This window comes from Loxodonta africana, chromosome 7, assembly GCF_030014295.1.
Source record: "Loxodonta africana isolate mLoxAfr1 chromosome 7, mLoxAfr1.hap2, whole genome shotgun sequence".
Taxonomy (NCBI): Eukaryota; Metazoa; Chordata; class Mammalia; order Proboscidea; family Elephantidae; genus Loxodonta; species Loxodonta africana.
Genome location: NC_087348.1, coordinates 47,157,897 through 47,169,155, shown reverse-complemented (window position 1 = coordinate 47,169,155; position 11,259 = coordinate 47,157,897).

Here is an 11,259-nt window from a genome sequence, read left to right as displayed (position 1 = left end):
GAGCAACAACCGTACATTACCCCCCTTGATTTCCTTTGTTATGAGCGAAATATATCAAAGGATCCTGCTGACAATTTCTCTTTGAGTTCTGGGATTCCAGGATTTTGCCACTGGGGTGGACAGCATGTTTTTCTGACTATGTTCAAAATAATATACTTTTCTGATCTCTAACAATGCCTTTCTGAAAAAAAAAAAAGTCAATAAAATTAGGTCGGTAAAGTGCTTCCTTCACACGGTGCCTGGTACATAGCAGGTATTCAGTAAATGGCAGCCCTCTGTGTACTTTCTGGCCATACCATGAAGAGTGAAGAGAGAAGAGGCATGAAGGAATGTTTTGGAGGTATATGATATTAGGTATGACGATAGGGTCACTATGAGTCGGAATCAACTCGACAGCGATGGGGTTTTTTTAATAGGCTCAATGGACCCCCGGCGGCACAGTGGTTAAGAGCTCGGCTGCTATGCGAAAGGTCGCCTGTTGAAATCCACCAGACACTTCTTGGAAACCTTGTGGGGCAATTCTACTCTGTCATCAACTTGATGGCAGCGGGTTTGGTTTTTTTTTTAACAGGGTCACTCTGAGTCGGAACGGCTCCATGGCAGTAGGTTTAGCATTTTTTTTTTTTTTTTTGCAGTGATTAAGCAATCGGCTGCTGACCAAAAGATTGGCAGTGTGAACACCCCAGTGGCTCCGTGGGAGAAAGAGGTGGCAATCTGCTTCCGTAAAGATTACCGCCTAGGAAACCCTATGGGGCAGTTCTACTCTGTCATGTGGGGCCACTATAAGTCGAAATCCACTTAACAGCACCCAACAACAACAGCCATATAGTTCTTTGAATGGTGGACCATAACACAAAAACACTGGGATAGATGAAAAGCAAACTTGTTGTTAACTTACAGCTCCAAAGGAGAGAACGCAGCTACCAAGCAGGGCCGCATAAGGGGTTGCCTCTGAGGACAGGGTAACCGAAAGCTGGAGTTGCAGGAAGCGGCTTATATGGCAGGTAGAGTAGGGTTAGCTAGGTTTTGTGGGCTTCCTATGGATTGGGTATTTTGAATAATTCCACATGCTTCGGGGCCAAGAGGTTGTCCCTAGTTGTTTGGTACCGGGCCTCATAGCCATTAGAGCAGGTGCATAGTGGCTCTGGAGCGTGAGAGCTGGGATAAGGGAAATGGCTGAGTGTGGACTTAATCAGCTGATCAAGAAGGGGCACTGTCGGGCCTCTAGCCAGGGCCTCAAAAGTGGCCTCAAGGCACCATTTGCAAAATATGTTACAGGGGGCTCTTGGGTTCCCTGCCTGTATCCTAGAATCAAGCTCACTGAAGGCAGGGCAAGCCATTCCCAAGTGAGTATGGCTTGAAGCCCACTCATGTGCTCTTTCCTAAGCAAAGTAAAATCTTGCTCCTGCCACAGAAGCAAGTGAAAGCTTAATAGCAGTTACATAATATGTAATACAAGGTCATTACCTGTCTTCTCCCAGGCAGCTAACTTTGTGATACGTAAGCAGTTACCACACATACAAAATCAAACTGCACAAACTGTTTTAAAGTGGAAGGAACAATTGTGATTAGTCTGGCAGAAGTTAAGACTACAGGAATTCTATTTTGCTTCCCTTTCTTCTTCATCAGGAGCTAGGCTGACATTCTGGACAATCGTTAAAAGACAATGTTTTTGTCCAGGTTGAAAAGGCATCTGTCCAATCTTTACAAGTTGTCTTCCCTACCCCCTCTCCCTCAGGCTACCTCCCCTCCAAGTTTCCTTCCTCTTTGTCATTGCCTTCAAAATTGACACCTGTACCGGCCATAGCTTTTTGCCTTCAAAGCCATTAGCAAACATTGAGCATATCTCAGCAAGGTGTGTCTTGGAGAGACAGAAACCCCACAAGCCTGCCTTTATCCATTTTTCATAACTACATGGTAAGGATTAAACAACAAGCTCTTTTAAAAAAAGCTTTAAAGAGGGGACTTAAGGTGGGGGAGAAGGTATAGCTTACAATGTAAAACTCAGGAAGGCATTCAAGTGCAAGCAATGCAAATCCTTGAAATTGCTTTCAAATCCACTATTATTGTTGCATTGTCAGCTAGCTGTGTTGATTATTTTTATGTAATTTATTTGTTAGAATTTCTGCTAATGGACACTTCAGGATCATCTTCTGCGTTTAATGTATCTAACACCCATTGATCAGGCTATTTGCTTATTGATTATTTACCTTGCTGCCAAATGATTCTCTATAATTGCTTTTTTCATTATACATTTTTATTCCAGGAGCAGCTTCTATTGTGCTCCATTACACTAATGCAAATTATTGATATGGAAATTACTAGGCACCAGGGTTTTGAACCGGTTCAAACTGGTTCAGTCATGGCCAATGAAGCAAAATTGGAATAGACTCAAATTTTTAAAATGTAGGTGATCCGGAGCATAACCGGAATGGGAAAAATTACAGGTCACAGCTCTGGAATGGGAGACTCAGAAGAGGCTTAGTGGGCCCTTTCAGGAGCATGATGCATGAGATTGGATTATTGGTAGGATTGTGGAGTGCTACACACAAAGAGGCGTAGTCGACCGCCATCTTTGAGTGAGACACTGCTGTCTCCCACTCTGCTAAAAACCCGACTGGCAAGAGATTTGGTTGTTATGCAATGCCTACACTGCCGTTGTTTTCTAAGAGGGATGTTAAGTTGCTAGCAGAGCTTCAACCTATAATTTTTCCCATTCTAGTTATCGTTCCAGTTCACCCAAATTTTACAAATTCAGGTCTGTTCCGATTTTGCTTCCTTGGCCATGACTGAACCAGGAAGAACCAGTTCGAAGCCCTGCTAGACACTGAGATTAAGAGTTTCTATTCTACGATACAAAATCATATTGCATTTCTTCAAGTTGTAGAACTATTCTTGCATAATTAGCAGTAAATATTGACATGTTGGTGAAATTAGTGAATTCATTTAATTCGAAACCAAAGAACAAAAAACATCTTTAGAAAGGAAACAGCAAATATTTTGCAGAGCTATGTATACTTTGGTAAAAATAAATGCAGTGAGCTTGGTGTTTGTTTTAACACTTCGTGTTGAGAATTCTTTAGTATCCCTAGTTAAACACAGGATTTTTTTGATCGGAGCTGTAAGAGTATTCATATTGCAGATGGAAATGTTAGCGCCCCAGGTGGGTACTGTCTAGTGTTATGTTGTCCAGTGTGGTAGCCACTAGCCACGTGTGAAATTTTGAGCCCTTGAAATTTGACTGCTCTGAATCGAGATGTGTTACAATGCTGTGGTTAAGAGCGTGGCTGCTAACCAAAAGGTCGGCAGTTTGAATCCACCAGCCACTCCTTGGAAACCCTGTGGGGCAGCTCTGCTCTGTCCTGTAGGGTTGCTGTGAGTCAGAACTAATTTGACGGCACGTAACAACAACAAAAACAACGTAATTATAAATTGCACACCAAATTTTGAAGACTTGGTAGGAAAAAAGGAGTGTAAAATATTTCTTTAATAATTTTTTTTATTCCATGTTGAAATGATAGTATTTGAATAGTTGGTAATACAATATATTATTGAAATTAATTTCACCTCTTTCTTTTCCTTTTTTTCTTTAATGTGACTGCTAGAAAATTCTGAATTACACAAGTGGTTCCCATTATATTTCTATTGGACAGCACTTGTCTAGTACAAGTCCTGGGTAGTTAGTGTCTAGTATTTCACTGTCCAATATGGTAGCAACTAGCCACAGTGACAATTTATATTTAAATGCAAATTAAGTACAATTTAAAATTCAGTTCCTCTATAAGAGAGGAAGAGGGAGAATCAGGAATAGGAGGAGGATGTGGAATATGTGGCTAATTGCCTCCGTGAACAATTGCCTTCTTTGCCATAAGACCAGAGGAACTGGATGGTGCCTGGCTACCATTACTGATCATTTTGATTAAAGAGTCTATAGGATAATCCTGATCAAAGGGGGTAAATGCAGAACAGAACATCAAATTCTCATTGACTGTAGACATACTGGAGCCGTGAAGTTTGGATAAACCCCTGAAACTATGGCCCTGAGATAATTTTTAAACTTTAAACCAAAAATATCTCCTGAAGTCTTCTTAAAACCAAACAATAGTTTAGCTTAACTAGTAAAAAATGTCTGCCTTGAGCATTGTGTTCTTTTAAGAACTATCTATATGGGATCAAATTGATAATAGCAACTAGAAAGATTAGTTAGAAACCTTAGGGGGCAGTGTATTTATGTAAATGGAGAAGGAACAACTCAGAAAAGGAGGGTAAGAATGGTTACACAACTCGAAGAATGTAATCAATGCCACTAAATGGTACACTCTGTCTTAGTCATCTAGTGCTGCTATAATAGAAATTCCACAAGTGGATGGCTTTAACAAAGAGAAATTTATTCCCTCACAATTGAGGTCCAAATTCAGGGAGTCAGCTCCAGAGAAAGGCTTTCTCTCTCTGTCAGCTCTGGAAGAAGGTCCTTCTCTTCAATCTTCTCCTGGACTAGCAGCTTCTCTACGCAAGAATTCTTGGTCCAAAGGATATGCTCTGCTCCTGGTGCTTCTTTCTTGGTGGTATGAGGTCCCCGTGTTTCTCTGCTCCCTTCTCTCTTTTGTATCTCAAAAGAGATTGGCTTAAACGCAATCTAATCTTGTAGCTCTCATCAATGTAACTGCTGCTAATCCATCTCATTAACATCATAGTGATAGGATTTACAACACATAGGGAAACCACATCAGATGACAAAATGGTGGGCAATCATACAATACTGGGAATCATGACCTAGCCAAGTTGACAGATATTTTGGGGGGATACAACCCCATCCATAACATAGGCAGAAACTGTTGAATTGGTTTATGTTTTGCTGTGTATATTCTCAACAACAAAAAAGTAAATAAAACTATAAAAAATTCAGTTCCTCAATTGTACTAGTCACATTTCAAGTGCTATTGCCATATGTGGCTAGTAGCTACCATACTGGACAGTGCAGGTATAGAACACTTCCATCATTCCAGAAAGTTCTCTTGGAAAATGCTGGTCTAGCACATCACTAAGCAGGCGTTAGAACTGAGAATTCTTCTTTGCTAACCATTGTCCATTGAGACTATGATGAAATGCCATGAAAATAAATGTCATATTAAAGGTAAAACTGTGCAAATAGTGATAGCACGTGATTGGCAGAGATAGTTATTAAATAAGGTATTCGTCCTTGGAAATTGTAATCTCCAAGTGCCGCTCAGAATATAGCTTCAGAGATAAGTTTTTATCCCTTGGGGTGACCACCTAATTTTGATAGAAAATATTCAAATTGGGACAGAGAGGGCATACTGGAAACACTGTGTTTTAAACATTAAACATTAAGTTTTAACGAATAAGAACTTCCATTTCAGCACTAATCTGCTCTGCGTAGGGATCTGGTGTCTGAGGTCCAAAGAAGTTAGGTAGCGCAAGAGGGCTTATAGTCCAGCAACCAGAGAATCCCGCATCAATGTCTCTTCCCTTGTTCTTTGCTGCTGGAGGTTTAGCGATTAATACACATGGTGTGTGTGTTTGGAGGTTGAAGGGTTGCGGGTGGGGAGATCACAGATTTTAACGTAAGCACCTAAGGGGAAATTTCTATAAAGTCAAGAGTCAAAATTACTCTCGGTCCTCTGCCCTTAGAATCACAAGCCAAAATGAATTTCTTCCCTTAGCCTTTGCTTTTGACTGTGACCTCTTCTCCCTAAGGCCATAGAAGACATAGGTGTACTCAGAAAGACATAGGGAAAGAGGTTACAGGGTAATTAAAAAAAATTTTTTTCTCTTTTTTTTCTTTGGCACACTCTCTCTTAGTAGAGTAGCAGGGTGTCCGCTGTGGTGGCTTGTGTGTTGCTGTGTGCTGGGAGCTATATCACTGGTATTTCAAATACAGCAGAATTACTTGTTGTGGACAGGTTTCAGAGGAACTTGCAGACTCAGACAGACTAGGAAGACCAGTTGCCATTGACTCAATTCTGTCTCATGGTGACCCCATGTATGTCAGAGTAGAACCATGCTCCATATTGTTTTCAATGGCTGATTTTTTGGAAGTAGATTGCCAGGACTTTCTTCTAGCGTGCCTCTGGGTGAATTCAAACTTCCAACCTCTCAGCAGCCATGCATGTTAACTGTTTGCACCATGTGGGGACTCCAAACTAGGAAGAAAGGCCTGGCAATCTTCTTCCAAAAGTTAGCCAATGTAAAGCTTATGGACCACTGAATATTGTCTGAGACTTTGACTTGCTTGCTTTGAATGCCTCATCAGGAGGGACTGATTGCTGAAGAAGGACATCATATCTGGTAAAGTAGAGGGCCAGGGAAGGCGAGGGAAACCCTCAATAAGATGGATTGACACAACGGCTACAACAATGGACTCTTACATACCAAAGATCATGAAGATGGCAGAGGACCAGGCGACGTTTTCATTCTATTATCCATGGGGTTACCTTTGTCAGAGCTGACTCAAGGGCAACTCACAAGATGACAACAAGGATGTCCAACACATTTACTTGAATGCATCTATGACAGAACTCCTCTGTAATTTTGTTACATTTATTCTATTTGTCCAAAAGTGAATTATCCCTTACTGAGTACCTGCATGTTATTGTTCATAATTTTCAGAGAAGGACACTGAGCTTCCTAGTGGTTATGTCCACTGTCCAAGGTCACTAACTAGTTAGTGGCTATATCAGGATTTAAACCCAGGTCTCCCCTGAAGCTAAACTCTTGGCTTTGCCTCAAAATACCTCTCGTGGGCACCTAAAGTAGGGCACAGTAGGATCCCCACCGTCAGCATTAATGGGGGTATAAATGAGTTAAGACTGGATATTGCTTCTGAGGCCAAGATGTCGTCCACGAGCGTCTCCATGGACTCAAGTACAGAGGCTAAGAATTTTTGTTTTGTCACTGATAAATGATCTGCAGGCTCTTAATCCTGATTCCATATTCCTCATCTGTAAAACTGTTGGCATATTTGCACCGAGCACATCGCTCTGTCTGCTGGCTTAGTTTCATGTGGCGGTTTGGGAATTTTTTTTACTTTAAGATTTTATAAAGCTGAGTATAAAATGGGAATGTTTTCATAAACGCTTAAGCATCTTTAGTGAAACTAATTTATAGAATTTAAATGTTCCTTTCTGTCAGTTTAAACCCAGATTCCTCAGCCATAGGGGGCTGGGGACAAGAAACAGGAAACCTCTCTGTTTCACTGTTCATGCTCAACAATAAAAAATTAAACGGCCTAAAAAGTGCAAGCCAGGGAGGAATTTTTAGGCATTCTCTCCTCTGAATTTGAGCAATGGTGATGAATATAAAAATTGGAGAGTTCTCACTCTTCTTTTTTCTCCCTGGGACCTGGCAGCCACTCTTTGTAACTCTGGGTGACACAGTGCTAGGCGCGATACCTGGCACTGTTCTGAAGGGCAGGTCACCTTTGCCAGCAGGTTACGTCACTGCCCTGCCCTTGGGAGCACACCTTAGGAACAGCGGGGTGGTGAAGAGGCTGGATTGTGCAACCCCGTGCAATTGCACGGCCGTCACTCTGCCCTTGTCACGCAGTTGGCTAGAGAGTTTAGTGCTAAGCCAAGGTCTGCAGCAAGGTTCCCATGGGATGATGTTCCCGGAGCATTTTCTGATTCTGCTTTATATCCTTCAAAGTAGTTAAGCTAACAGAAAGAGCAGCGGTTTGAACACACAAGGCGCTTTGTGGGAGAAAGATGTAGCAGTCTACTTGCATAAAGATTACAGTCTTGGAAACCCTGTGGGGCAGTTCTGCTCTGTCCTGTAGGGTCACTTCAAACCAGAAACGACTTGACGGTGGTGAGTTTATCCTTGTTTTAGTATCTCGTTTTTTTTCTTCCAAATTATGAGATGACGTAGAGTCTATCTTCTTACCTGTTCCCCTGTGTAACAAAACAAGGTAGAAATAAGTAAATACTTCCAGAGGCACCTTGGAAGAAAAGTCTGGCAATCTGCTTTCAAAAGGTCACAGCCATGAAACCCCTATAGAGCACAGTCTGAAATTGACTCACAGCAACTGGTTCTCCTCGCTTGGAATTCCTATGTGGTAAAAATGGTTAACACGTCTGGCCGTTAACCAAAAGGTTGGAGGTTCAAGTCTACTCAGAGGCACATCAGAAGAAGGGCCTGGTGATAGACATTTGAAAAATCAACCACTGAAAACCCTATGAGCACAGTTCCGCTCTGTAGCTCTGAGCTACACACATGGCGTTAGCTGCGAGGCAAGGCGGACTCAACGGCAGCTGGTTTTTCTCTTCATTTATTATATAACATTAGGGGCTCTTTGCCACCACTTTTCCACCCTACCCACACCTAAAAGATGCTTTTTTTTTTTTAAACTGTGCACAACTGATACCATCCTAGGCTTCAGATCAAGAGATTACAGACACCATAATAACAGAACTGATAGGACAACTAACATTTAATGAGTACTTATGCCGTGTCAAGTGCTGTATAATAGATACCTCATTCAAGTCGCTCAACAACCCTACGAGACAAGTACTGTATTCATCATTCCTATTTTGCAGATGAGAAAATGGGGGCTCAGAAAGACTCTGCAGTTAATCCAGGGCCACACGGTTTGTAAGTGGCAGGGCAGGGCGGCACCGTGGTCCGTGCTGTGTGTATCTCTCATGCCTCACTGGGCAGAAGCTTTCCAGATTTCCCATGTTGGAGAAGAAAGGCGTTTCTCAGGCAGGCCTACAGGCTAACAGACAAGAGGACAAGGTAAATTTGGGTAGATCTCATTACATGAAATAGATATGTATTAGAACATTATCGTATAGTTCAGGATAAGGTAGGTTGCTCTGCTGTAATAAACCCCAAAGGATTAACGGATTACCATAAAAAAAAAATTTTTTTTTTTTTTTTTAGTAAAGGTTTATTTTTTACTAATGCAAAATCCAATGTGGAAGCCCAAGCCGGATGGAGAAGCTGTGTGTAGATGCTTCAGGTGACAGTCCCAGCCAAGTTGGGCCTGAGACAGGTGATTCTCATTCCTAACATTCCAAGCCACCTCCAGCCATTAATGTCTTCCCGGCTGAGGTCCCAGACATCATGGAGTAAGACAAGCCATCCTCACTGTGCCCCGTCTGAAGTTCTGACCCACAGAATCCTTGAGCATTTAAAGTGGTTCTTGTTGAGATGGCTATTTATGAAGAGGTAGGTAACCTAAACACACATGGATTTGCACATACAACAGTGTATTCCTTTCATTCATTCAACAAATATACACTGAGCACCTTCAAATAGCCAGACACTATTTTAGGCACAGATCAGTGAACAAAACAGCTAAATCCCTGTCTTCATACAGCTTATAGTCTACAGGATCATTGCTGTAGGATAATTACAGAATAAATTGCTATTGAAAACATGTCATTTTAACTATGCTTTTTTGATTACAAAAGTAATAATTGCTTACGCCGTAAAACCCGGGAGTCCTGGGTTGTGCAGATGGTTAGTGCGCTCAGCTGCTAACTGAAAGGTTGGCAGTTCCAGTCCACCCAGAGACAACAAAGAGTAATAATGCAACCCCATACTTGTGAAAAATCAGCCGCTGAAAACCTTACGGAGCAGAGTTCTACTCTGACACTTACGGGGTTGCCATGGGTTGCAATTGATTCGATGGCAACTGGTTTGGTTTATTTTCTGTAAAACTTGAGAAATACAAAAAGTATTTAGAAAATACAAACAAAAGAAACCACAGAAAATAATATCCTCATGCAGGAATAATGCAGTTCCTCTTTGTTGTATTAATTATAGTTACACACGCGCAAACGCCCATTCTGCAATCTGGAGTTGTATTATATATTCAGTTTTATATCCTGCCCTTTTTCACTTACAGTGTATTGTGAACTTTTCTTCCTATCACTAAAATATGATTTCTTTAATTAAATACCCATTTTAAAGATTTAATATACATAACATAAAACTTAAAATACTATTTTTAATGACTGCAAATTGTTTCAGCCTGTGGCAATACCAATTATTTAACCATTCTGCAGCTATTTTACATTTTGGTTGATTCTGATTTTTCTCTGTGGTAAGTCATGCCTTGAAGAACAATTTTATACATGAATCTTTGGCTGCATCTCTGATTAGTTCCTTAGGATATAATCAGTGAAGTGGGATTACTGGTTCAAAGGGTATGCAAATGTACAGTTTCTTGATAAAATTGCCAGATTACTTTCTAGAATGTCAGCACCAAGTTACTTTCTCACCTGTAATTTAGGAGATGCCTGTCCTGTGCACTTGCCAATATTGAGCATTAAAATTTTTCTAATCTTTGCCAATTAGTTGCGTTCAAGACTGGTTCACTGCCGAGGTTGCTCAATAATTACTTGGATTTTCCTAAACCCGAGTTTTAATCCCAGCTCTGGCACCTTCTAACAAGAGATATAACCTCTCTAAACCTCAGTTTTCTTTTCTGTGAAATGGTAATATTCATTCTGACTTCTTGGGCTATTGGGTGGATTAGAGATGTTCAAGTTTATAAAGTGTGCCTGTCTCTGAGCAATGCCAACTGGCTTGATTTATTTTCTGGAAAACCAATTATTATTATGAGTGTGACAATTCAAAAAGTTATCAACACATGAGCAGTTCTAGCCTTTTCCCTACTACTTTGTGTCAAAGAAGATTATGATTTTTCTTCATCATATTTTCTTTCCTTTCCTCTCCTCGGAAGAAAGGGCTGTCATTCTTTTGGGCTTTTTGTGAATTAGGATTAGGAGGAATGAGAGAAGGACAAAGAAACACAGTGGTTAGGGATAGATCACCCTGAAATCCAGTAGCTCGCGGCAAGTGTTTATTCTCCTGGGAATGGGTCTGCGGTTCGCTACAATTTGGCTGATCATGGCTGGGCTCAGCAGGGTGGCTCTACTTCAGATGTGAGTTGACTGGGCTTGGCTTTAGGTATATATTGAAGGAGCAGAAGATACCCAGGGCATGTTCTCAGGGAAGCTTACCTGAGCATAAAAGGTCAGGCCAAAATCCACGAACAAATTTAAGGGCCCTGTTCCTATTACATCTGATGGTATTCCACTGGCCAAAGTCAAGTCTCATGGCTCAGCTCAGCATCAGTGGAATAAGGAAGTCACTTCCTCCCACAATGGAAGGGGGATGGCAGTAATATTTGCTAAACAAATGGTCATAATGAATGTTTCTGGTAATTTCCAGGAAGTGGGGGCTAGACAGTGTAAGAAAATTTGGAGAAAAGAAGTGATTATGTGACAT